At 41.3% G+C, this 25698-nt stretch overlaps 1 protein-coding gene across 4 annotated transcripts in view; it reads right to left on the bottom strand.

Annotated features, from left to right (window-relative positions):
• LOC108892288 (adhesion G protein-coupled receptor L3) overlaps positions 1 to 25698 on the bottom strand; it is a 199286-nt gene that overhangs the window by 159305 nt on the left and 14283 nt on the right. For 3 of the 4 annotated variants that reach the window (XM_051076011.1, XM_051076012.1, XM_051076013.1), the window contains exon 2: positions 17649 to 17736. The gene's annotated coding sequence lies outside the window, so the exon portion shown is untranslated. Of the gene's footprint in view, positions 1 to 5822; positions 5903 to 17648; positions 17737 to 25698 lie in introns of all 4 variants that reach the window. The other variant, XM_051076010.1, reaches the window with a different exon arrangement.

The raw sequence follows: 25698 nt of genomic DNA, 5'->3' as shown, positions 1-25698 counted from the left end.
GGCATTGTAGTATATTTTGAGTCAATCACATCTACACTGTCCTGCTGCCATAAATACTCACAGGAGCACCAAACGTTTAATATTCCGCAGCTGAAAATAGTCCCCAAAAAATGTGCCATTTACTGATGTCTAAGTGACAGCTGATAGTGCCCAGCTGTATTAGAAAATCACTTCAAATCACTGCTTTGGGTCTAAAGACATGGCAGCAGGTTTGAGAGAAAACTGACTGCTGACCGTGTGTATGCAAACACAGCATTTGGAATAATCATTATGGTATGTGTTCTCTGATTCTCTGCCTCCGTGCCCGATTTCTCTTAATAACCTGGTTTCCTATGGTATGTGCATGTAAACAGTCTGTGAGATGAGTTTCCCTGCTGGTTCAGCTCTGATGGCGCCTCCTACCACAACACATCCTGATGCCATCTACTCAGGAGCCTGAATCTTTTACAGCCCCATCATTGAGAATCATGCCTTTCATCCCTTTGACACATCACTGCGACTGAGTCTCTGAGGTGATTGATGATGGCAGCACGTACTGCTATGCTCCTGTTTTCTGTTGTCTAAACTGCGTGAAGAAAAAGCCCACGAGCGTGAATTGCAATCATTTCTGCTCCGATCGCTGCAGCCTTATCTGCATATAGGCGGCATCTGTTTTGACCTCGTATACTGCCCAGAGCTGAATCAGACATCAGCCAAAACACATTCTCAGTATGTGTATATTCCCACAGTGCACAATCACTGTGCTTTAGCTGTGATGTGAGCGTTGGAAAGATTTCTCTGAATAATCATAATGGAAAATAAGGTTCACAAAGGGTAATGCAATTTCATGATACTAATAGTTGCACAAATTACATACTGAGAATGAGGTGGTGAAGATAATTAAGCCACTTTCTAATAAAAATAACACGATAACGTATGTGTAATGTCACAGGATGATGTCAAGTGACGTGCACAGTTGCATGTCAGAGCCTGACACATACCACAGTAACACTTATTTTTATTCATTACATTGCCCCTTCTCACTGATAAGTTAGAAAACTGCCCCAGAGACATTTCTTCTCCTATTCTTTCCTTACTTGCACACGGCATATTTCAGTGCTGCCATTAAATACCAGTGGCTCTAATTTAATTTTGGTAAGCACAACAGCATGTAAGATACTTCCACAACTTTCCCAACAGACACTCTGTCAAACGCAGGGAGCTGTCACCGGAATGGAAAGGGCACATGTTAAGTGGACTGACGCGGAGAAATGTCCTCTGTTCAGTCTGACTCTGCAAATCATTATTCAGATTGAAGCACACCTCAGCGATCCAGGCCCCCGTATCCCATGCACTAACGCTCACTGCAAATGGCACCAATAACTCAGTACATCTGAGTGATTTCCTCCACGCGCGCTGATGCTGACAGTTTCTTTGACGATCCCTTAAAAATTCAAATGACTTGAGGAGACGACACAATGTGTGTGCGCGTGCATGTGTGTGTGTGAGAGAGAGCGAGCGAACGTGGGAATAAGGCGAGCTGGAGACAGTCCATGCATAAATGTGCATTGTAAGCATTCATTCACATTTAGTGGACTAAAGTGATTATGATTTTATGACAGGTTTTATTAAAATTTGTTCAGATTTAATGCCGCTGGTTAGCGCTTCAGGTATTCTGACATAGTAATCAATGCTGACAATGATTATTCTTGTGTTAAGTATTATGTAAATGTTCCTTATCATGTCAGTGACTTTCAGTGTGCTTTGCATACACCAGTCAATGCCATGAAGTCCACACAGTCGGCATGATGTAAACAAAAAGCTAAACACGCTTAGCAACAGTAACTAAGGGAGGCGTGGCTTGTCAGACAGTCAGCCTGATTTTTCCTCATTCAGGATGGAATCTGAAGCTGATTATCACCACAATTAAGTGTTCACACTCCCACTGATTGGCTGAATAAGAAAGAACCATAACTTCTGGCTACATTTTTCTTCCCCCTCTTCTTCATGTGGGATTTGAGCAGCTCACTTTTCCTGCAGCAGTATGTCAGTACTGTGCAGCTGTAATCAAAATGCATAAGGCGTACAAGCCAAAGTCAAAGTATGTCTTCATTCGCATAGAGCACATGCGCATCACACCACGTCGACAGCATGACCTGCACGTTAAACACCAGAGCGGCGTTGTAAAGCTGAGGTCTGAAACGTGGCTTGCGTTTCACACTAAATTAAGTGTGAGGAGAATGGATGTACATCTGTGTTCATAAGGCACTTGTGCTTGACAGGAAACAAGTGTTGAGTGTATACCTCAACTCAGTATGGACTGATCATGCCTAAACTATGAGTCAGACTTGAGTATGATACATTCTACCAAATAAATGAAGCAACACCCGGCAGGTCAAGGAAAAAGAAAAAGAAACACAGGCATTTAAATTTCAATAATGTGTCATATTTGAACGATTGAAAATGAAATTATTCAGCGCCTGCAGTCTTTTACTGTGCTCCTTTATTATACATCTGCAAAGCAATTTATCCGTTATTGCTTTCTAATAGGGCAACATATCCTGGGTCACATCTTCAAATAGCTTGGGAAAAAAAAAGAAAAAAAAAAAGAAAATGTTGTAGTGTATTAGCAGAGACAAGGCATTGCAGTTTGTGGGTGTTAAATTGTTTAAACATGCATATAATGTCCCGTCTACTGTGTGAAGCCTGCCCTTCCGCTAAATGAATTATAAATACAGCGGACCTCATGCTAGCGTGAAAAATGAAGCACTTAGCGCTGTAGTTTGAGGGTTCAGAGTGCCATATGGCTTCATATCCACTTTCAGCAGTGTTGTCTGTAAACTGATGGACAAAAGGATAAACTCAAGCTGTCTCTGGGAGCTGAGAAAAAAACCCCAAAATACTCATCAGAAACGTGTCCTCAAGCTATTCCTTTCAGTATTTTAAAGTTTCTCCCTCCTATAAGACCTTAAGCGAAGGTTAAAAACACTGGCTCACCCCTGCTTTTGTACACTATGTGAGGATGTATTGCTGAAGCCACTTATTATTGTTTATCTTGAAGTGAAACCCAATAAGAAATACACTTGAGTATTCAGCATCCTCCATCACTGTCTTCACGCGAGGTTTTATAAGCTGTAATAGATGCTCAGGCTCAAATCTGACAACACAATAGATGGCACAGAGAAAGTGGGATATTAGGCAAGTCCAGTCCTGACCAAATATTATTCTTTGTTAATATGTATGTATTCAAATTCCACAGCTCTAGAGGTCAGGTTATGAAGTAAGATACATGTGATGTATTAGTCTGGCATTCCAGAGATCTTGGCAAAAATCCTGGCTTTGGAGCTTGTCACGGGCAAGTAATATATCCCATGGGTCCCCTAACCAAGTGTAGCACATCGATCTGTTTTCCTTCAGAAAAAATGAGATATTGGGCAAGAACAGTACTAGTAAGCCATTTTCAGGATATCTCTGCATCGTTGCCCTGATTATTGAGCACAGTCAAAGTCACTGAATTTCCCTTTTATTTATTCTCCCCAAACAGATCTTTTTAAAGGTCAAAGGCCAAACTGCTGTCAGACAACCTTACAGAGTCTCTTGTGGAGCAACTTCCTTCCAAAGCTCTGGCTTTTTTTTTTTTTTTTTTTGGATCTCCACAACAGTTGCATCATGCAAATAACACACTCTGCTGCGTTATTGATTGGTTCCACAGATGCAAACAGCAGGTTTAAATGGAATTGCTAAGTCTGCATGGAGAGAAATGTAATATGATCTGATGAGCTCAGTCTGCATGGAAACATATCTCATTTAATGTCTCTTTGCTGAAATGACTGTGGCAACAACATAGAGTATATCACAAATGTACACTTTCCACAAAGAAAAATTATTAGTTGTTGATAAAATTATTAAAGTATTATTGATTTGATTAAATCTGTTAAATGCAACATGAATTAATGATCCTTTCAAGATGTGGTGTAACCAAATACATCTTATATAACAACTGTTTTTAAAAATAGATTCCAAATATGTCCATATTAAGAAAATATAATCACATAATCACATTTCTTGAGATTAATGTCTTTTATCACATCTCAGAATTTTGTGTACCACTTACAAGAACAGAACAGATAAACACACTGTTTTATGTTCCTTTTTATAGTCAATCACCGGAGACTGAAAGAGGAGCCAAAAAGCTTATTATTCAATCTTGCCATTTACCTCCAGAATTCTGGATAATGGTCTGCCGTCCACTAAACATAGCCTATTTAGAAATTAAGGGACAAATGCCAATTTTCCGTTTTCATGGGACATGAAACGAAAGAGCCAGAAAAAGTACATCCAGCATCCTCATGTCCTGGCAACACAGATGGATTAAAATGTCCAATCCATAGATTACTGAAATCCAAACCAGTGGACAATGCAGCAGGAAAACATTTACATCTAGGATTAGGGGGGAAACTGATGGAAAGCGGGATTATATTGTATGGACAAGAGAAGAGGTTCATAACAAAGGGAGTTTATTTACAACATCCCCTTCTTCATTAAAGTAAATATAGAGCACTTTCTCTTGGGATATGGAATAACAAAGTCCCCTTTCTTTTTCTCAGAGGACCTCCTCCTGTGAGCACTACGCTGGAAATAACTCCAAGTCTTCAGGTGAGAGCCCTCAGGGACACATCCAGAGGAAGTGTGCTGTACGTTATCATACCCAGCTCAACTCCAAATACTTTATCTGAGAAGCTGACTTCCTCGGCAGGCAGAGAAGATGCCTTACAAAATATTATTTTTACATTTTTCATACACTGTAGTGGCGTTATCCCTGTGGGAGAGCAGGGAGGACAAAGTAAAATAAATTTATTTGAGCTGGACAAAGCAACCCTAATATACTCTCTCAAGTCTGCATTGGTTCAAAGTTTAGGTAAAGATATAAATAAAGTTTTCTCTGTTCCTTGCGGTCGTTTTATGTCCAGGCTGAAGTGCATCTATTTAGTTAAAAGCACAAGAAAAGGCCGGGGCCATTTTTCAAAAATTGATGACGGCCTTGCATAAATTATGCAAACTTTTGTCCTTGTGCCAAACAGTGCATCTACTGAATAATAATTACAAGAGGGACTTAGGGATATGAGTATGCAGAATATGAAACACATGCCAACGTCCCCTGTCGACGGCGGCCAAATCAAGGGAAGGAGACAGGGTTGCAGAACATCATGAAAGGCACGGATTTGACAACAGCAGACACAACTTTTTATCCCCTTTTTCTTTCTCTGTTTGATATTTCTCCAACGTAAACTGTTCTGCAGTTCAGCTCTCTCAACATTTCAAACCGCAACTGTCACATTGTTACTATCATCTGTAGGACTGGCACCTATGAAATCTCTAGCTTGGTATGTAAATTAACAGTCCATTACTTTATTGTCATGTTTAGTGGCCTGGATCGCTGTTGGACATTTACAAGGATTCCATGTAATTTTTTTTTTTTTTTTTAGGTGGAGATACTGCAGCTTGATAAGTCGGTGAATAAGACCGTTAAATGTTCACACTGGGGACAACAGAGTTCAGCTGGATTTTATAAGGGACAATGAAGGTACATCTAGGAAATTGTATTTTTCAAATGAGATTAGCACTGAAATATACCAGTTTTTATACACATGAAAGATCACAAAAACAATCTGTAGATGAATGCCTTTACAAATAATTAATTATGGTAATGATGCTGAGGATTTAAGACACTTTGACGGTTAAAGGGTTTTTCAGTCAGAGAGAGTGTGAGGAGATCAAACCCCTGGCTCCAACAAAGCAGCAGCAGGATAGTTGTCAGTGATTTGATATGCAGATGCAATTACCTTATTTTGCTAATCCGGTGTCCACCTTTTGGAAAGACACAGGTGTCCAATTTCAGGTGAATCCTATCACACTTCTGTATCTGTAAGTAGAGAGCAGTGTGATGTGTCTTCATTAGTGAAACAGCTTCCTTTTTCCTTGGGTTTTTTTTTTTTTTTTTTTTTTTTTTTGCACTGCATTGTCAGATTGTGGAGGTGTTTTGGCCTTCAAAGCTTCACCTGTCTTTGTTCTTACTATCTAGTGACATTCTGGAGATTAAACTCTGTTTTGATTTGAGTGAGTATTTCTGAATAAGTGAATGTGTTGAACAGACTGAAACACTCCAAATGTGGTTGGATTTCTCAGTTACTACTAACTTCTGGGTATTGTCCATTTGGGAATGGACATGAATGAGCACATTTCCCAGAATGTCAAACTACTCCTTTTAAATTACAAATTACAAATCACAGTGGACTAATTGATTCAATTAAAATGAGACATTCCTATGGGTTTTCAGTAGGTTCCTTGTTAATACATGTGATGGCTGTTCTTTTGGTTAGAGAAAAATTCCCTTGTCGTCCATCTCACTGAATACCAAGTGACTTTACCGGATAAATTAGCATGCGTGTTTTGTGAAAAGCATTTTGTTGTTTCCTTTGTTTAATTCCACTGGTGATGTGTTTCATTGAGGATTTTTTTTTTTTTTTTTTGGGGGGGGGGTTGATTGATTTATGGAAATTCACTCTGTGGCTATGACATTTGTCAGGCTGTTATATCAGTAGAAAAAACTGTCAGCAACAATGACCACTCCAACATGACAAACGGAGCCCACAAATGCCACACAATTGGACACACACACACACAAAAAAAAAAAAAATTGGCTGTGTCAGTTTTCTGTGATTCAAGACAGGAATTCTTGTCTTAATCCCCTAAAAAAATGATGTGATCACAATGTAAAGAGAGACTGACGTGCTGAAATACACGCATACACGCACACACACACACACACACAGGAGCATACACACTCCTGCACACATCTGCTCGTCAGTGAGCCTGTTGGAAACTGTCACATGCCTGGCAGGTTCTGTAACTTGGGCAGATGGTGCAGCACAATTAGGCCCACCGAATCTCTCAATCAATCTCCTGTACGCCATATGAAGAATCTGGACCTGGGTTGGCTGTTTCTGTTAAAACAACATGCTTGTCCACTTTGTATTCCAGTCCCTTGTTTTACATGCTGCAAGCCGTTTTTGTTGCCTTGCTGTTCCTGAAAAAGTGCTTCTTCTTCTACCCTTCTGTACTTAATATTTCCTTTGCTTTGCTCATTTTCTGAAAGCTACAATCCCCTCAAGTCTGTCATTTTCCTCACACACTGTTCTTTTTCTACCAATGTCTCCTCTCAATCTCTTTCACTTTCCACTACACTATCTTTGACCCCCACAGCCAGCTTTCCTCTACCCTTTTCTGCCCCCTCTCTTGGCTTGTTTAACCACTGGCCTAAATGCAAGACATTCACACCCAATTACTATGAAAGGGATTTTTCTGGCCAGAAATTCGCTGAGGAGCACAATGAGAGTGTCACAGAGGAACAAGATATCCCTTCCGTTTCACATACTGTCCCATGTTCCGCAGCACAAAAGAGAAGAAAAGCGATCTGGTGTATCTGACACCGGCGAAGGGCCATTAGCCGGTGCTGGTTAAATAAGGATAGTTTTAACTGAGCCGCTAACAGAGACGGGAAACATCTGCTGCTCCGCGCCGGGGCCCCCGTTAGCCCTGACGATTCTGCCTTTGATCATCGGCCCTCGCAAACCACCTTCCTACAAGAGCTTGGATGAAACAGCCTCTCCAACACAAAAAGTGCGAGAGAGGAGCACACCCACACTGGAAGAAATGCAAGTGCAAACACGCAAACACACACACACACACACACACACACACACACACAAACATACAAACGGGGCTAAGACTCGCACCGTCACATGTGCAGACAAGCGGACTGATCCTGTATGTGTTTGGAAATTAGTGTATATTCTGTAAAATCTGCTGTATCTCATCAGTGTACTCTTTCTGGGTAGAGAAAAATAAAAACTTGCACGACTACTTTCCCTCTCCTGCATGACAAAATATCACATGTTCTCATTTCCAGAGGAAGCAAGCCAAACACCTCACTCAACAGTGGGCCAGACGCCACCTTTGGACTGCCAATCCCGCTGTTGTATTTCCTCCACCTGTGACGGGAAGATGATTCACTAGGCCTGCCAGACTGCATCTAGGGACTGTGTGTACTGGGGCATACTCACTGCCAGGATAGACAAAGAGAGAACGGGGGTGGTGGGGGGGGACCACCTCCTGCACTGCACTGCACTGTGACCTGCAAATGCAGTTGATAAAATAATGTGGCCTGTGAGCAGATGTATGATACTCTACCTACTCAGGGTGTAACAATTCACCAATTCGAATCAAGGCATCGAGCCAAATCATTATGATATGGCACACGGGAGCAAAGCTGGGCCTCATGCACATGGAGAATGTTAAAACCACTGTCACCCTGCATGAACACACCAGCTGCACCAGAAAAGCAATATGAGAATTATAGGTTAAATTGGATTTTTTCTTTTTTTAAGACAGCATGTATATGTAATTTTTAGGGTCTGTATTTTTAGCTGTGGAACCCACGCTCCACCTGTGTTGCATTCCTCTCTGAATACACAAACAGCACTGAGACAGTTTTTGTTTTGACGATACAAATGGAATACTAGATATAACCAGGCAACACAGATTTCACTAGGAATTTACAGCTAGGCTGTGCTCAAAACTCCCAAAACAACACACACAACAGGGTGTATGGTGGCAATTTATTATTATTTTTCCCTTTACTTGCATTATCTCATACTTTTCTAGCATTTTATTTTTGCACTTGACTTTCCGTACCAGGCAGAAATGTGAAATAACTCCATCAAGACAGCCTTTTTTCATGGTCTAAAAAAAACAATATATAACTGAGCACTTCTTTCAATGGGCTACTTGATAAATTGCCTAATAAAATTAAGGAATGGGGCTAAACAATCAAGCAAACCTGAATGAATCGTCAAATTATTAAATTACAGCAATCTAATTAATGTTAAGAGTGAAAAGAGTTAAATTGGTTTGCAAAGGATTCCATTGGCACCGGGTAGGATTTCATTAAATTTAATGTGCGCTTAATAAATTTCAGTGCATCTCAAACTGTATTATATCATAGATCACATGTCAAATAGGAATCCAATTTATCAAGCGAGAGAACGCTACCTCATGCCCATGATTGTTCAAAATGGAGGCAAAAAACTAATACTTTCACATGGGAAGACTGGAAGGAAATGGAGAAAAAATGCTGGAGTGCAATTATAAAGGCCACAGGAGTTCAAAAGTCTTAATGGAATGACTTGTGCGCAAGCCAAACGATATTTTTTTTTTGTCCACACTCTCTCCTCGCCATTTCCAGGTGTTCATTATTCTAACCATGGAGAACATCCTGAGGGTCATGCCATGTTCTAATTCCTAATTAACTGCCCAGAACAGAGATCATGCTCAGCAGTGACCCAGACCGATGAACAGGTCCAGTTGGAGTCTCGGGGCATTACTCTTACTCAGGTTTGCAACTGCTCATTCCCAATAAAAAAAAAAAATCTCCTATAACATAGTTACTGTGCTGTGTATCATGGAACTGCAAGAACTGGGTCATGCTGTGAGAAAGACGACCTAAAGCCCGCTGGAGGCTACGTATTTTCAAGATTTAGCACAACTGGAAACACCTGTGGACTTTGGGGCTTATGGGTAACCACTGTTAAAAGATCCCAGCAGGATTCTGTTTATTTTGTACATGCCACCTATCTGTCAACCAGGAATAAAGACGGGGCAAATACAACAAATGAATAATTCCTGACTTCATGGCTAATCTCAGCTAAAGCTGCGTACCTATCAGTGGCATGTTTTTACACTGTGTCTGAGATTAGTCATGTGTACACTTGCAGCGCACATACATATTGGGGCATTACCAGCACTCGTAGGGAATACAAAAGCGGCGGCAGTGACTAAATGTCTATGTTTGCTTTGGAGAGATCAGGCGTGCCCTCCGTGTTGCAACGCGGGCCACCTGCAGTCTGGGAAATAGGTTTCTGGGGGGAATTAGAGGATTCTGATGAATGAACAAGACAGACATGAGTAACCCTGCCCAATATACTCGCTTATCTACAAGCTTATGTTGCACAAAGGAGGCAGATAAGCTAAGACATGACCAGCAGTACGAGGGAATGGAGAAAAGTGCAGACATGAGGCTGAAGGGTGGGGAGGGGGTGAAGAAAACATACCCAGGTCAACATCTACAGGAGAGCGGTCAGTTGCAACAGATCCCCGGATGCTTTGAATTGCCGCAGAACAGTTAACCATTGACTAGAGGGGCTCATAGCATGGGATCCATGTCATCCATGGTTACTCTATTCCAAAGACCATGAAAACAAAGCATAAAGTCATTATTAAGGCCTCTACTTGCCCTGGGCAGTGAATGCAACACTAATCAATGAGAAAGAAAGGTATTGTGGTTGCTCTTAGAGGACAGGTGATATTATGTTGCTGTGTGTGTCTCTATTTCTGTGTGCGATATGGATAAGATAATCCTGTCTATTAGTGTTTTCTTTGAGGTAGGTCTGGATGGTAGTGACAAGCATCACATTCCAATTATTTTGGAAATATCTGTGACAGCGAAGGAAAGAATTCTATGGCCTAACGTGATTCACCTTCTGTCATTGTTTCTAATTATTAACTTTATTAACTTTGACTTGAGCCTGTGTAATATATTTACCCTTACTTGGTGGTAAGCTTTTGAAACTTGCACTAAAGTACAGATTAGACTAATATTTTAAAAGTTAAAGCCCCTATGAGTAGGTTTTTTGTGTCATTATTGTTTATTCAAAGTTATACGGAAGTTTTTGTTTGTAGAAAAAGGAGACAATCCCCGTGGAAACTGGTGCACAACTGGTGCATTAGCTGACTGCTTTCAGCTAATCATCTCCGTCAAGGAGGTTTTGTTTTCTGTCTGTTTGGGTTTTTGTTTGCTTATTTGTCAGCAGGATTACACAACATATACTCAACTGTTCCGCACCAAACTTCGTGGAAGGATGGGGCATGGGCCAGAGAAGAAGACATTAAATTTTGGTGCAGACCCGGTTAAAGGGGCAGATATGACAAATCAATCATTTATGTTACCAGACAATTCCCTTTCTGCCCCTTTATTTTTCTGTTATAGGAGCTAGACAAAAATGTGTAGGATTGCTCGGCCTTGACAGCGGTATACACTCTACTGCTGTAGCAGTTCATTCTTAATCCACTGGAGTCTTCCACAGTGTCTTTTTTTTTTACACTAACAGTAAGTGTTGCCTCCAAAATGTTTAAATACAACATATAGCTGGGAAATCTGAAACTGAAAATTACATTTTCATGTGTCCTTTGAACACTGTTCCTATGTCTGATCAGTGTCTAGCAGACAAAAAAAAGCCACACTGAGTTCAGTCACAGCCCCTTTCGGGCACTTCACAATAAGCCACAAGTGACAAAATTGAACTTCAGTTGTCAAGTACCATAATTCCATCCCTGGTGTGTATTACACAATCATTCATAGCACAGGGAAACAAATTCGCATTTACTTGATTCCTATTTAATTATTCCACTTGAAAATCCCTTCTGCTCTCTCATTTCTTTGAACCTGAGAAGAAAAAAAAAGAAATTGCTTTACCCATTAAAAAAAAAAAGAAAATCTCAACCTATTTGAGAATTGCATTCCTCCCAGCCTGTCAGTTTCCATCCACTAGAACCCAACTTCAGCACTTATTTTATTTAAACCTGAGCAAATGTGGCACACAACACAATGGGGTTTCACTGAAGTAAAATAATTGCTTAAATACAGGGTGACAGGAGAGGTTGATTCATTCTGGAGAAAACATTGCCTGTTGAGAAAAGGTGTTGACAGAGTGGCAAGAGACAGTAAAATGGAAGGAGTAAGAATGAAGAGAGACATAGAAAGGGGCAGTGTACGGTTTCCATCACCAAACAAAACACTACATATTTCTTTGAAAGACAAAGTGTTAAGTTAGGCTACTCTGCACGCTGTCAATAGCGGCGTTCATCATAGGCCCAGCCGCAGTCTATATATTGATTAAACCATCCATCACTTAAACTCTACAAGACATTATTTCTAATTAAAAAGTAAGTCATAAATTTTGGGCTTTATTGCCAGGCTGGGGCTGTAAATAAAATTCAAGGGAGGGCGGAAACAGATTGCAGCCCGTGTCCGCGGTTTAGAGCCGGCATAAAAAAAAAAGGACAGACGGGTGTGATGACACCTCTGGGATCCTCACACACAGACCGCGGGGCTGACAGCAGGGGGGTGGCTCTGCTTCGTCCCAGATAAACAGATGCAAATCAATAATTTCTCTGGTTGTGTTTTTATAAGACAGCCGCTTCCTCTCAGTGGGGCTAAGGAGCAGGCCATGCATATGGAGAACAAATATGTAAATAAAATTTTCATAAACCACTTGGGAATGTGTAAAAGGAGCAGCATTCGGTGCACTTGAAAATGATGTATAATCATAAGAGGTCATGAAAGTGTGTGAAGGTGCTCTGTCACACAATTGGGTTGGGTGGTCGGCTGGCAGTGACAACGAGCTCCTATTATCCATCTGTGTCTCCATTTTCCTCTGCTAAACAACAATTTTGCTGCCAAATATGCAGTCGCAGGACATTATTTAATGATCCCCGTTGATAAAGAGGCCATTAGTACACCTACACTGTAGCCAAAGACAGGCAAACACAGCACACACTCTCAGTCATAGCAGAGGACTCTTCACATTTGACAACTTCTGATTACCTCAGCGTGTACGCTGGTTGTCAGGCGGTGAACTCCCCTGACAGCCAGCCGCAGAGTGGCAGAGTGTTGGTTTATTTTTTGACGGGCACAGAGGGATGTCTGATTTTCACAGGTACTAGCCAAAGGGAGGGAGGAAATGGAGGGAATTAGGGGAAGAAAATGAAGAAAAGGCATGTCATTGCATCCATAGCCCCCACTGCCAACAAAGAAAAGCGTGTGCAATCATTATTCATCTGTCTCCCTGTTTCCTCTCCTGGGCCGATTTTTTCCTTTTTCTTTTTTTTTTTCTTTTTTCCCCATACCTGCCAGAACGGGACTGGCTCTGACCACACAAGCGCCTTTTGACTGTGACTTGATAATGACGGGAAAGGCTGGAGAATCATATTTGGTTAAGTGATATCCAGACAGGTTCCTTGCCAAAGTGAGGGAAGTGGCCTTGGTCTTGGTGAGAGACAGAATGAGAGAATCACCCTCCGGGGGGAAGCGAGAACTAATGAGTGAGCTAAAAAGGACAAGATGGAGTGATCCTCTATAAAAAGACCAGCAGTAATCTCTGCCTCTTCTCCCTCTCCTCTCCCCTTAATGTCCTAAGAGATCTTGGCTCCTCAGTAAAGCCTGCTGCCTCCGCACATCAAACAGAGCTGATTAGAGCTGCACACCTTGCTGGAGCTGTGGCTTTGGACTGGGGTGCAGCGGAAGTTCAAGGGAGACTCAGTGTTACAAAAACCAAAGAGGAAAAAACTCTTCAAGTTAGCGGGCATCTCTCTGGACTTCATGCATTTGAACAGCTTCTACTATATAAGCATGTGACTTCAAATACTGACTTCAGTATCCACTTACCATATCGCTAACCCAGTGCCTTGGAGCTAAAAACAACATCAGTGTCTTTACAATTTAGAGCCATTGCTGCTTTGGATTCTTCTGTCATGTCAGATGATATCAACGTAGCCCCAGAGGTGCAAGCTGCACTTGAATCTAATCGTCATCAGCAGATCGTCCCGTTCGTTTATATTAGCATAAATGGTCGCAGCGAGGAGGGAGGGAAGGGTGGGCAATGGAAAGACACAGTGGGAGAGGAAGGAATGGCAGGAGAAGATGGAGAGAGAGACCACTGAGCTGCTGTGTGTGAGTTCGCTGTCAAGGGTGTTGTTTTATTAAGACGCCCAAACTGTCAGGGCAGGTATCAGGAGAGCAGCCGGGCACATGACAAGACACTTGCGCTAACATCCCAGTAACCCTTTCTCGGGCCGAAAATAGCTCAGTCCAAATTTACCGTTCTCTCTGTCAGACTTGGGGGGCACCATTGTCGAAGGCACTGTTACCTCTAGCAATCAAGACAAGTGAAACGTTCACCTGCGTAGCCCTCTGGGGCAGAGGAGGTGGGCTGTGACAAGCAATAACAATGTGGGTTTGTGCGTGTCTGTGTGTGTGTGCATGGGAGAGAGAAAAACTACAAGTTGTTACTAAAGTGTATTTTTTCCAGAAATCACTCCACCAGACAAAATGTTGAAGGAATAGTTTGGGAAACATGTTTATTCACTTTCAAGAATTTAGCTTAGCTTACAGCAAGCAAGACTGTAAACAAAGGCTGTTTTCAAAAAGTAAGAAAATCCACCTACCACCTCATCTTAAGCTAACCGGATGATGGGTGTATCTCAATTAACAGACATGAGGGCATGGTATTGATCTTCTGTTGAAACGCTTGGCAGAAAATTAAAGTATTCCTCAAAACATCAACCTATTCCTTTTAAGTCTTCAACTTTTAAATTAATTGTAGCTGCTCTCTAGTATGTTAGGTAAAATGATTCCTTTATTAATCCAATTTTCAGAATTTAAAAATGCGTGGATGCATGCAGAGATCACAGGAGAAAAAAAAACTGCTTTTATCATGATAATGCAGTTCAGGAGAGTGCTGAAGGGCCACTGAAGACATGAATATTGTATTGGAAGAAGTGCAGGCGGAGGACATGCACAGTGTTTCAGCAAACACAACATTAAGAGGAGGCACATACACATTTACTGTATGTACACACACAGCAGCTGACATACACATATACTATATGCTGATCAAGCATGACTGTCATGCACACAGATGAATGTTTCTCCTAAAGAACTCAAAAACACTGTGAATAATTAAAGTTGCAGCTGTCCTAAGTTTAGAACAAAGTACTAGCCCAAACAAATAGGTGTCCCAGTGTGGCGTGCTGTTGTGTGATTTTTTTTTTTTTTTAAAAAAGCAGCCATTTACAGATGTCCTAAATAATACTACTCCTTAATTCTAATAGGAAATAAATGTATGTATGTGAATTTGCTTGGTGTTAAAATCAATAATAATCATTTGGAAAAACTGGCACATAAACGCATAATTTTTTTTGCACAAGATTCATCCTTTAACCACAGTTTACATGTATTAAAGTGATGATGAGATGACTAAATGACATTTTCGTGCAGCTGCAGGAGTGTTCTCACATGAACTCCCCGCCTATTGGGACAAAATGACCACAAACATGTCTGAGCAAATATATTTCCAGCAGGTTGCTGTTGTCTTGACAACAGCAATTTGCACAACGGGTCGACAAGTTTGTCATTATCAGCTGTGCACTACATCAAGCAATATGTGCCTTTTAAATAATTTGCTCATTTAGAGGGGTTTTGATGCTGGTATCCTTGAGCCAGGCTCCTTCAGTGCTGACCGTAGTTGCCCAAGTAACAGGACAACAACAACAAAGACGTGCAAAGTCAACTACCTCTGGGTTGGATTCAAATTCAAGAACACTGCTGACATCGGCCAAAAAGGATTTCACTCCCTTCCCATTCAAATGACCTGCTTTGCATCGTTTCAAGCAGTTCGAGCAGGATCACACTATGAAAACAAATGGCAGGGCTTTAAGATAACAGAACCAAAACTTGGCCGGGCTAATGTCATCACTGGCCATTATGGTCAAACTAACTTGAATGGAGGATGCTATGGGCAACCATGTTGGGTATGCAAAACACTCTGGAGGGTGCAGAGGTTCATATTCTCTAACAAGGCTGAAAAGAAGGGTTATAGTTGAACAGGTTTCTAGATTTTTTTTTTTTCTAGAATGTTTCTAGAATTAAAGATCTTGCCTAAATAACATCCTTTACATGTTAAATGCAGAAATCCCTCACTATACTATTACAAAATACTATGGTTATAAACCAAGCAGGATTTTTGCCATAGCCCAATAAGATCTCCCTGAAGTAGATTGGATTTAATCCAAAGTGACCACAAATTAGGCAAAAGAAGGTGCATCAAATTGAAGGTCATAATTCCACATCGGGGTGCATTAGGATATTTATCATCACAGCGATTCCCAGCTTTTAATTCATTTGACATCTTTCAGCACTAATACAGTATCTGATTTCTGAGAAGCACCAGTACACAGTCACACAGCGGGACATCTGGAGGAAAGCAGCGGGTTGCAGAACAAGTCTCTGAAATGGGTCTCGACACAGAATAGAGACTGAGGCCATTACGCCTGTACCAGATTTACACTTCATATCTAAAAAGCACAAGCCGGTGCCGTGCACAACTACCGCCCACTGCTTCTCAATGTTATTCAAATGACAGCACAATTCTATTTTCACCTTGTAACTAATGTGACCATTACTCCTATGTCAGCAACATTTACTGCCCTTTCTTTTGTGCTGGATATGCCGGCGAACTGCCAAATTAATCCGGGGGAAAGTGTGTGTAGTTGCAGGGATTGCTCTCAAATGGAGTTTCCCGATTATTCTCCTCTGAAAACCGCCATCCCGTCAACCCTGACGAAACACACATGAAGAATATGAGCCCCTGAGGCCTTATCAAAAAGGTGATATGACACATTCTGCCACAGAAACAGAGTTTTTATGCCTTGATGTTGTTGAGTACAATTTAGCAAAATAACATAAAAACACCAGCAGAGCCTTGAAATGCGATGTAAACAATGTATACACACACAAAAAAAATATGCACTGCCGCGAGGAAGTAGTTAGGAAAAGAGGAAAGGAGGGGTGGCTGCATTGAGTCAGATGGAGGGGAAACAGGCTAGATGGATGTAGCAGGATGTGTTTGTGTGTGTGAGTGAGTGAGTGGGGATGTCGTCAGGCAAACCTATCATCCACGGAGCCCACCAGTAAACTCTGGAGGGCAAACAATATCCCTAATTGAATTCTATCCAGCCTCGCCACGGGAGGCACCGAGGCTAGTGGCTCCATTCAGTATAGAGAGGGTGGAAGTGGCGACAGTGGAGGGAGGTGAGTGACTGAGTGTGTGTGTGTGTGGATGAGATGAGGAGGGGAGGGCTTTAGCTGGCATAACAAGTGAGCAAGGAAAGTGTGTGTGTGTGTGTGTGGGGGGGGGCTAAGTACGAGAAGCAGAGAGCAAACACAGGGCTGTAGAAGACAACAATGACAGACAGGGGAGAGGAGGAAGAGCTTGGTGTGTGAAGGTTTAGGTGGTTGTGGGGGGAGGGTGGGGGAGGGAAGGTGTGCAGGGAGCAAGAGACTCGAGGCGTGGAGAAATGGAAGCCAGCTGCGCTTTTGCATGATTACACTGAAAACATCATTTGCATCAGGGAATGAAATCCAAACACGCTTGGTAGATACGTATGGTTCCCAACCAAAAAAAAAAGCCCTCCTTGTCGCTGGCGGCTGAAATTAAAGGCTTACCAGTGATGTCCCACAGATTTGCATATGAAGATGAGTACCTATCATGAATCATTTTCATAAACATCCTATTGCACACAAAGAACAAGCCCAATTGGGCCCACATGAATGGTCTTCATTACTGTGCTATGTTGGGGTGGAGGGGTGGGGGTAGGGGGCTGCATGTGTGCTTAATCTGGGATCTATTGTGTATTCATGACTTGTAATGAGACATTTTCGGCTCGGTTTGTCAAGTCTGACACTGTCAAGAGATGGTGATGAAACTGAACAATACCTTAGCGTGAGAAAGGGCGGGGGTTCTTGCGTGTTCTCCTCACAAAATCCAGTATATCACATGCCAGGTAATAAAACCATGTTCTGTCCTGGAAGGAAACACAGAGAGGAAGCAGGTTAGGAGAGAGAGGACAGTGTTGCGTCAGTAAAACATGGCAACAACGATTCTTTCAAAATAGGTGACGGGGGACATAATTAAACAGTCCAGCAGGAGGAACTTTTAATGTCTGCCAGCATGACTTTAAGTCACTGTGAACAGGCCTGTGAACAACTAAGACTAAGACTAAGAGATTTACTGAGAAAAACTACTGACAATAATGACTTTTTAATGCCTGAAGTGTTAGTTTATCATAGTCACCTCTCACACAAACTATATATTTTGGTCTCATCTGGGACGACCATTATTAAGTGGCATCTTCATAAATTTTTCAGCTGTTGTCTGGTTCCCACACTGGTGATTGAGCCGGATTGCTGCTCTATGAAGTGCTATTCAGGTCACATCAGCTTTTAATGGCTGATTTATTAGGGCCCAACAGGGGCTTGGTGATGGGGCTGCAGGACAAAGAGCCTGTTTTAAACTGCATTAACACTCTGCAGTAAATATCCCATACAACATTAGCATTTTGATGACTGCCTCCCTCAGTCACCTTTTGCGCTGGTCTCGTTTTTCCCATCGTGCATCTTTTGCTCTCCCGCTCTGCCTCTTAGCCTTTGTTTCAATCCATCTTTTCACATGTGCCACTTTTTCCTCTTTTAGCCTTCATGTCACTCTGCTGATTACACTTCACAGAGGTAAATGAAAACTGTATTCAGTGAAACTGAAAAGAAGGCTTCTTCTTTACTTACAGTGCTAAAAAAACATGTCACCTTACTCCCTTTGCTTATTGTGATGCAAACTATCTTTACATGATTTCTAATTAAATTTCACCTGCAATAATAAATGTGATGAGCACCAGCACTTCTATAATTGAGGTGTCTGTAGCAGGTTAGGGTGTTGAATAATAAGACAAAATTAAAAAAAGGATTAATCAGTAGTACTTTGTTTACTATGCAAATTAGGTAGATATTGGATTTGCGAAAATTAAAAACATCTTTTTTTACACCAACCTTATTTGAGCTGTCTGTCACATGTCAACATGTCTTTTAAAAGCACTGGCACATGCTTTAAAAATTACCTCTGTCAATGACAAGTCATAAACAAAGCACAGACAAACAATATTGGAGAATGCATTCTGTTTGTATCTGCCATCAAGTTTGATACTGTGCATGTGTCACAGATCAAAAACTTGCTGAGTTCCATTGTTTTCCACACTGATGCTAAAAAAAGGGGGAAGAAAAAAAAAATCGCAATTATATTGCCAAACTTCCAAATATCATCTGGGCACAACGGCCGACCCATCTTGGCTTCAAAACAAGTGCTGGGGCCGTGTTTCATCAAATCTGCTGTTCATTATGTTTGATCAAATTTGAGACTTTGGCAGAAAAGGCAGATGCCATAGGTCAATTCAGCTGAACCACTGAAGCTAGTTTGGTCAACAGAGCATCTGCCAGTCATTTAGCAAGGCCTGGAAGTGTTTGGAAAGGAACACAATCACACCATATTGTAATAATCCTAACCGCAAACTGTTGCACAAAAGGAGTGAGAGTTCACAGACAACAGAAAATAAAAATGACATCCCGGACAGTTTAATGGGCCATAGCTGGCTTTCATCATCTGCTTACACTGGGATCCTGTTTTTATTCAGACCTAATTTATAGCAATTACAGCAATTGTGCAGATCTTTAATTTTACATATTTACCTCTTATAAAACCAGCACTCACTGCTCCTCATTCTGGTCGTCCTCACTGAGCAGAGACACTATCAGAGCCAAATTCAAACCTGCTCTCTTATAATCACTGATGTTAAAGTGCTGGCATTAGTTAGGAACTGAAGCTTCCAAAATATCTTCAAAGGGTTTTGGACCAGAGAAATGTACACCAGGCAGTTCCAGGCACCTAAGGCAATCTTACACCATTACTACTAGGATGTTCATTCCAAAGATATGCAATTTCTCTGAAGTAGTAGACATGGATGACCCAAAATGACACTGTGTGAGAAAGCTGCTTGTTGATGCCAAGATGCTCCTTAATGAGAGCATAACTGTAGAGTTATTCAGGATTGTGTTGTCTCCCTGAGCAATTTAGATTATGATAATTTCCTGTAATTTCAACTAGAGGTCTAAATTTCTCTAGAGTCCAAGCATAACCTCAAACCTATTTGTATGTGAATAAAAATGATAAAACAATCCTAAACTTATATATTATTATTCATAATTATATTTTTAACCATCAACTCAGAGAAAAGTCCGTTTAGAAGTAAACTTGCCTAATTTGTATAGAAAAATTTAACAATGTATTCAACATTTACAAGATATTGTAATGGACTTGAAATTATTTTAAGTCCAAAGTTATTCATGTTATTCATAAGTGGCATTTTATTACTGAGAACAGCTCTATAGTTGGCTAGTTATGGTAATAATGATAAACTGCCAGAAGTCACATCTGGCAATGTTTCTGACATTGGACAGATGGCACCTAATGCTACTGTTGACAGCTCCGCATTGTAGCTGCTTAAGCTAATGGTAGCTACACATACTGACAGGAGGAGCTGCAACACAGTTCTGAAACTCTGAAGTCTCAGTGCAGTGCTTTTAAAACAGTGCTATGAAGTGCTTTAAGTGAAAAAAGTGAAAGATCCCAACTTGGAAAACAGATGAGCTACCCACTAGCTAAGAGTAGGTGTTGTATGTTGCAACTTTACTGCATTACCACAAAAAATATCCTGATGACACATTATCTACTATAATCTATTTCTTGGTTCCCATGGTCAAAAGATTGTTTCCGAAATTTCAAAGCGATGAAACATAGTCTGACTTTCTAAGTGTTGCTGCCATGAACTTACACCCAAATTTGATTTCACACCCTAATAGTGATTCACTGTGATACAGTGTGCTAGACATCACAGCTGAGCGTGGTCACAAGTGCAGCAGACCATATTTCTGACCACGCCCGACACACACAGACAGACCAACACACATGTTGGGTTGTAACAATACTGCTCTGCCATGGAAAAGCTTTATCATCCTTTACAATTTTCACTTCAACAAAATGAAAAAAAGGAGAGTATCGAAAACTGAGGTGAGAAAAGAAAGCTATTATGGGTTTACAACAACTGATGTGCAGTTACAATCTTACACTTGTGTTTGTGTTTATGCACTTTCCACAGTGTAGCAGCTGACTAGCATTTCCTTCAAAGAATGCAGAGTGTTTCCAACAGGTTGAGAATTTACTTGTGGTGGTGGGTGGCCAGTGTGCATGCAGAGACTCATGCAGTTTAGAGGAGGAGAGAGTACAGTTATTTTCTGTAGGCACAATTTACAGATGTCCCCTAAACGCCTCACAGGCACACTATCAGTAGACATTACAAAATACATACACACATGCACACAACAATATCCTTCCTGCCTCAGGGCAAAAAGTTCCATATTGTAGTGTTAGGGCATTCTTGAAATTCATTAGCAGCTCTAGCACCAGCTTACCATTGTGTGTCAAAAAATCATGCTATCAGGAGACAAAAGAACATATGAGAAAGCACTGGACATATGCAGCCGCTGTATGACTGATCCAAGTTGACAGCCTGTGGTGTGTCTCTATAAAAGCATTTACTGAGGCACAGCACCGTGGCCTGCTGAAAGCTCATCAAAGACTGGCTTATTTTATCAGCCAAGTGGAAAATGTGCTGAGAAAGAGAGCGAGAGGCAATAGTGAGGAAGTCAGCGAGAGTAACTAAGCTATTGTGCCCATCGCTGACCCAAACACCCATGTTACAGTAGTCACGGCTGCTCATAACAAAAGCCCTAATCGGCGGAGCAGGGCTCTAAATTAAATGACCCCGTGGTTGTGACACTGTAACTGACAAGCTGGCCCATGTATGCTGAGGCCAAAGGCGAAGAAGATATGGCTAATGAACAGAAAAAAGTATTGAAATGGTGGCATCTTTTACAACTAGAGCCAGACATGAGTAACCCACATACTCCTGTGTGAAGTGTGCAATATACACTGTTAGTACTTATTCAGCTACTTGCAGCTATTTCATAGATTATACAGACTTTAAAATGAGCTGCTCTCGGAGACAGAAATAACCAGGCTACATAAAGATTTCGTTTGCACCCTCAGGTACACTGCACTTCTAGTATAACATATCATGACTTCCACCAAATATAACTATTACACCTCTTGCACTGTGAGGAAGAGTCTGCACATATTTTTAAATGTTTAAATCCTGCCAACATTTGAAGAGGTGAAAGCAAAGGAGAACAATTTATCACTACATCAAAGTATGAAATACAAAGAAGCTCAGGAAATGTACACGTAACATATTATATTGCACTGTTATTATTTGTTAAGCTAATCACAGCCAGGCAGGAACTGCTCATTTGAAAGGGAGGAAAAGCTTACAGTCTAAAAGTCAATGGGCAGCATCCCTACCCCCAAGGGTCACATTAGATTCAGGGAAGCAGATAACAATTGACTGAGGTTGCTGGCAACTGCAGGGAGATTATGTATAGTTGCATGTCGGCTCTCTCATTCTTTAGTCTCCCTCTAATTCACTGCCTCTTCACTTTCCCCCAAGCCTGTGCATTCTTTCGCTCTCTCTTCTTCCCCATCCCTCTTCTCTCTACATCTCCTCTATCATTATCTGTATGTTTTTCCCCTGGTTCCTATATTTCTCTTGCGTCCCGTGTCGGCATACCAATGAGAGGAGGTGATGAGGGACATACAGCGCCCAAGACTTCAGCCCTTCCCCAGAAGACTTCCTCACACACAAGTCCCTAATTGGCCCTAATTGGAAAGGGATGAACCTTGGGATATGAGTCTGTGGGTTCCCATGTACTGCATGTATGCATTGGTGTTTGTGTCCATTTGTCTGTGTCTGCGTGGTAACAGAAGTGATGAGCACACACAGCCTCCAGAATAATGCATGCAGCTAAAGTGGTACACAGCACCTCCTCTTTAAATTTTTATACGTGGGTGTATGCAACCTCATGTGTTTGAATATTTATGTAAATATCATGTTTTTGTAGTTCTCGGGCCATAGATTGCTTTTCTAGCCAGAACGAGATTTATGTTATCACACGATCTCACTAGCAATTCCACCTCAAAGCCAATACTTAAAAGACTATATGTCTATGATGCCCAATACTAAATGCATGAAATGTGTTGTCAAAAAGAAGCTGTCAAAATGCCATACATTCACACGACAATTTTCCCCTCTGCTGGGGCCACGGAGCTGTTTACCTTAGCAGGGGAATATTATTATGATAATCACGCTTGTCTTTATTTGGAATACATACATATTCTCACCACGATGACCAACCTTGCAGCAGAACATAAAAGTCAATGGAGGGGAAAATTGTATGGGTGACACTAGTGGGACTTGACACCGTAGGTCCTTCACGAGGGTGCACGTTGTGTGCATGTACAATCAGCCATTTAGCAATTTTCTTTGATGATAACACCGCAAGGAGAGACACATTTGTTCTGTGAGGGGTTACTGGCCAAGGCCATGGAGAGACGCTCAGAGAGACAGAGAGGATGTACTTGAGGTGAGTGCTACAAGATATCAGAAAGAGGATTATCCTCAATGGGTCATGCGATATATATTGCTCTTAAAGTGTCACTAAAACAATGTCTTTCTGGCAGTGATTTGATGTAAATCAAGGCTTCAGCAAATTCCTCTTCATTTTTAATTCATTATCCAAAATATTTCTTATTAATCAAGCACTTATTTAGTCTATAAAATGTCTGAGAATGGGAACACATGTCAATTGCAAGTTCTCAGAGCCTGAGGCGTCATCTTCTAACTGCTTATTTTGACTGAAAAACTGTTAGAAGCTCAAAGCGATTTGGTTTACAGTGATGTAAAACAAAGAAAAGCAGCAAATTCTCACATTGGAGAAGCTGCAACCTACAATATAAATGAAAACATTGTTCAAATGTCATTGTCAATTAATGTGAATAATACAATATCAGTTTGGTTTATAAAATGTATCAAAATACTAAAAAATGTTCATAATAATTTTCCTGAGTCCAAAATGACTTCTTCAAATGTAGTGTTTTGGCTGACCAATAGTCCAAAATCAAAAGACATTCATTTTATTATCATAGAAGGCTAAGAAAATAAGCAAATATTCACATTTTAGGGGCTATGACCGAAAAGAATTTGTAGCATTTTTTGTTTTGTATTTTTGCCATACTTGAGGAAGGGACACTATGCCCCCAGCAGTCACCCCCTCAGCTCAAAACCAGAAAATCTGCAACTGATTGAAGACAGGGATCGAGTTACAGTTTACCTCTCAATCCTGTTTCCATGTGTAGGCATGTGCACCCCAGCCAACCTTCTGTGCCCTTGCCCTCCCCAACCTGACAAACATGGAACTTGACCCTTTCTGAATTCTGAAGCCGACCTGCACACTGAATATAATCTTGGCGCAGGCGAGGGGAGCGAGGTGTGTTTCCAATAAACTCAAGTCTTTGAGTATGTATGTGTGCATGCTGAGGTGTATCAATGTATGCATGCTCTGTTTATGTGAATTGTGCATGCCTCTGTGTATACATGTCTGTGTCTTTATGCAGGTCTGCATAACCACATGTGATTATTTGTTCATATATGACTGCTTTTAGGTGCGTGTTTGTGGGTGTGCGAGGGTTCAATAACCATGTGTGCAGCAGGGGGGCTCTGGAGTGTCTCAGCACCCAAGGCGCCAAGGACATGGCTTGACAGGTGTGTGTGGAGGACCTAGTGGTCTGCAGAGCAGCAGCGGGCAGGAGCACAATGTGCCCATTCAGGCCTGGAAGGAGACAACCGAGATATCGCAGGACCCCTGTGAGGAGGGGCCGGTCATCTGGGGGCATGTCAACCTTTCACCGTGACTACAAAGAAAGACATAACTATAACTGTAGCAACACAGTAATGGGCTATGTGACCCCATGCTGGCTAGCTGTCTACCAGTATGTGACGGATATAGGTTGTCGACAATTTTTACTGTAGACTGACTCTTCTGAGATACCTTTGACTATTGGGGCTAAAAATTGGGTTTTAATGTGGCGCTATGGCTCGTGAGAGGTGAATGATTGAGAATAGACATGACATTATATGGGCCAAGAGTGGAAACACTTAAAAGATTTGTCAGAGTAAATAATTACAACGTTAAATGCTACATCCTATAACGTACTACAGTCCTGGTTTTGTTCCATTCATTCCCAGTAGTGCCAAATCTGTCAAAAGAAAACAAGAAAAATACATTTGCCCTTTTCTAAACCATCAAGGAAAACCAATTTACACCATCAGTCATTCTGCAAAAATTAAAAACAGCAAATGTAACAGCTTTGACTAATTTCTTCACCATACATTCCTTATTTACAAGAATGAACAAAGTAGGCATTGATGTAGTAAAATTTTACATTATCTCTGAAATTAATAAACAGTGGGGATAAATAGCTTGTTTTCTGGATATCTGAGTAATTTAAGTGCTAGGATGCATTCACTGAATTATGGTTTCAAATACAGCCCACAGCACACACACGCACACACACACAGACACTCAGTTTCAGAAAGACTCAAAGAACTCACCTAACCCTAACCCTCACATGACAAATCACTACAATACACAAGCTAATGGCAGGAAGTGACAGAAATGGCTGGAGTTGGGAAGAATTACATGGCTGTGCGGTCCATACGTCCTTAACGCACATCTGACAAGAGCTTTTAAAACACACACAATGCCACCAGCACTGCTATCCATGCAGAAAATTGGACAGCCATCCTTCAGCTCCGACATAAATCTGTGGGGTAGCAACACACATCGGAGAGCAATATAGTATAGAACGAGTCTCCACTGAAACCAAAAAGTAATTGAATCGAGGATGAATATAGACAGGGTGGGATGGGTGTTGAAGGAAAACATGTCGTACGAATTTGATGCTCTGTGAGAGAATGCTTTCAGGAAAG

This window comes from Lates calcarifer, linkage group LG15 (assembly GCF_001640805.2).
Source record: "Lates calcarifer isolate ASB-BC8 linkage group LG15, TLL_Latcal_v3, whole genome shotgun sequence".
In the NCBI taxonomy this organism is placed as follows: domain Eukaryota; kingdom Metazoa; phylum Chordata; class Actinopteri; family Centropomidae; genus Lates; species Lates calcarifer.
Note: the sequence above shows the minus strand (reverse complement) of the source record. Positions and strands in the feature narration are given on the sequence as shown.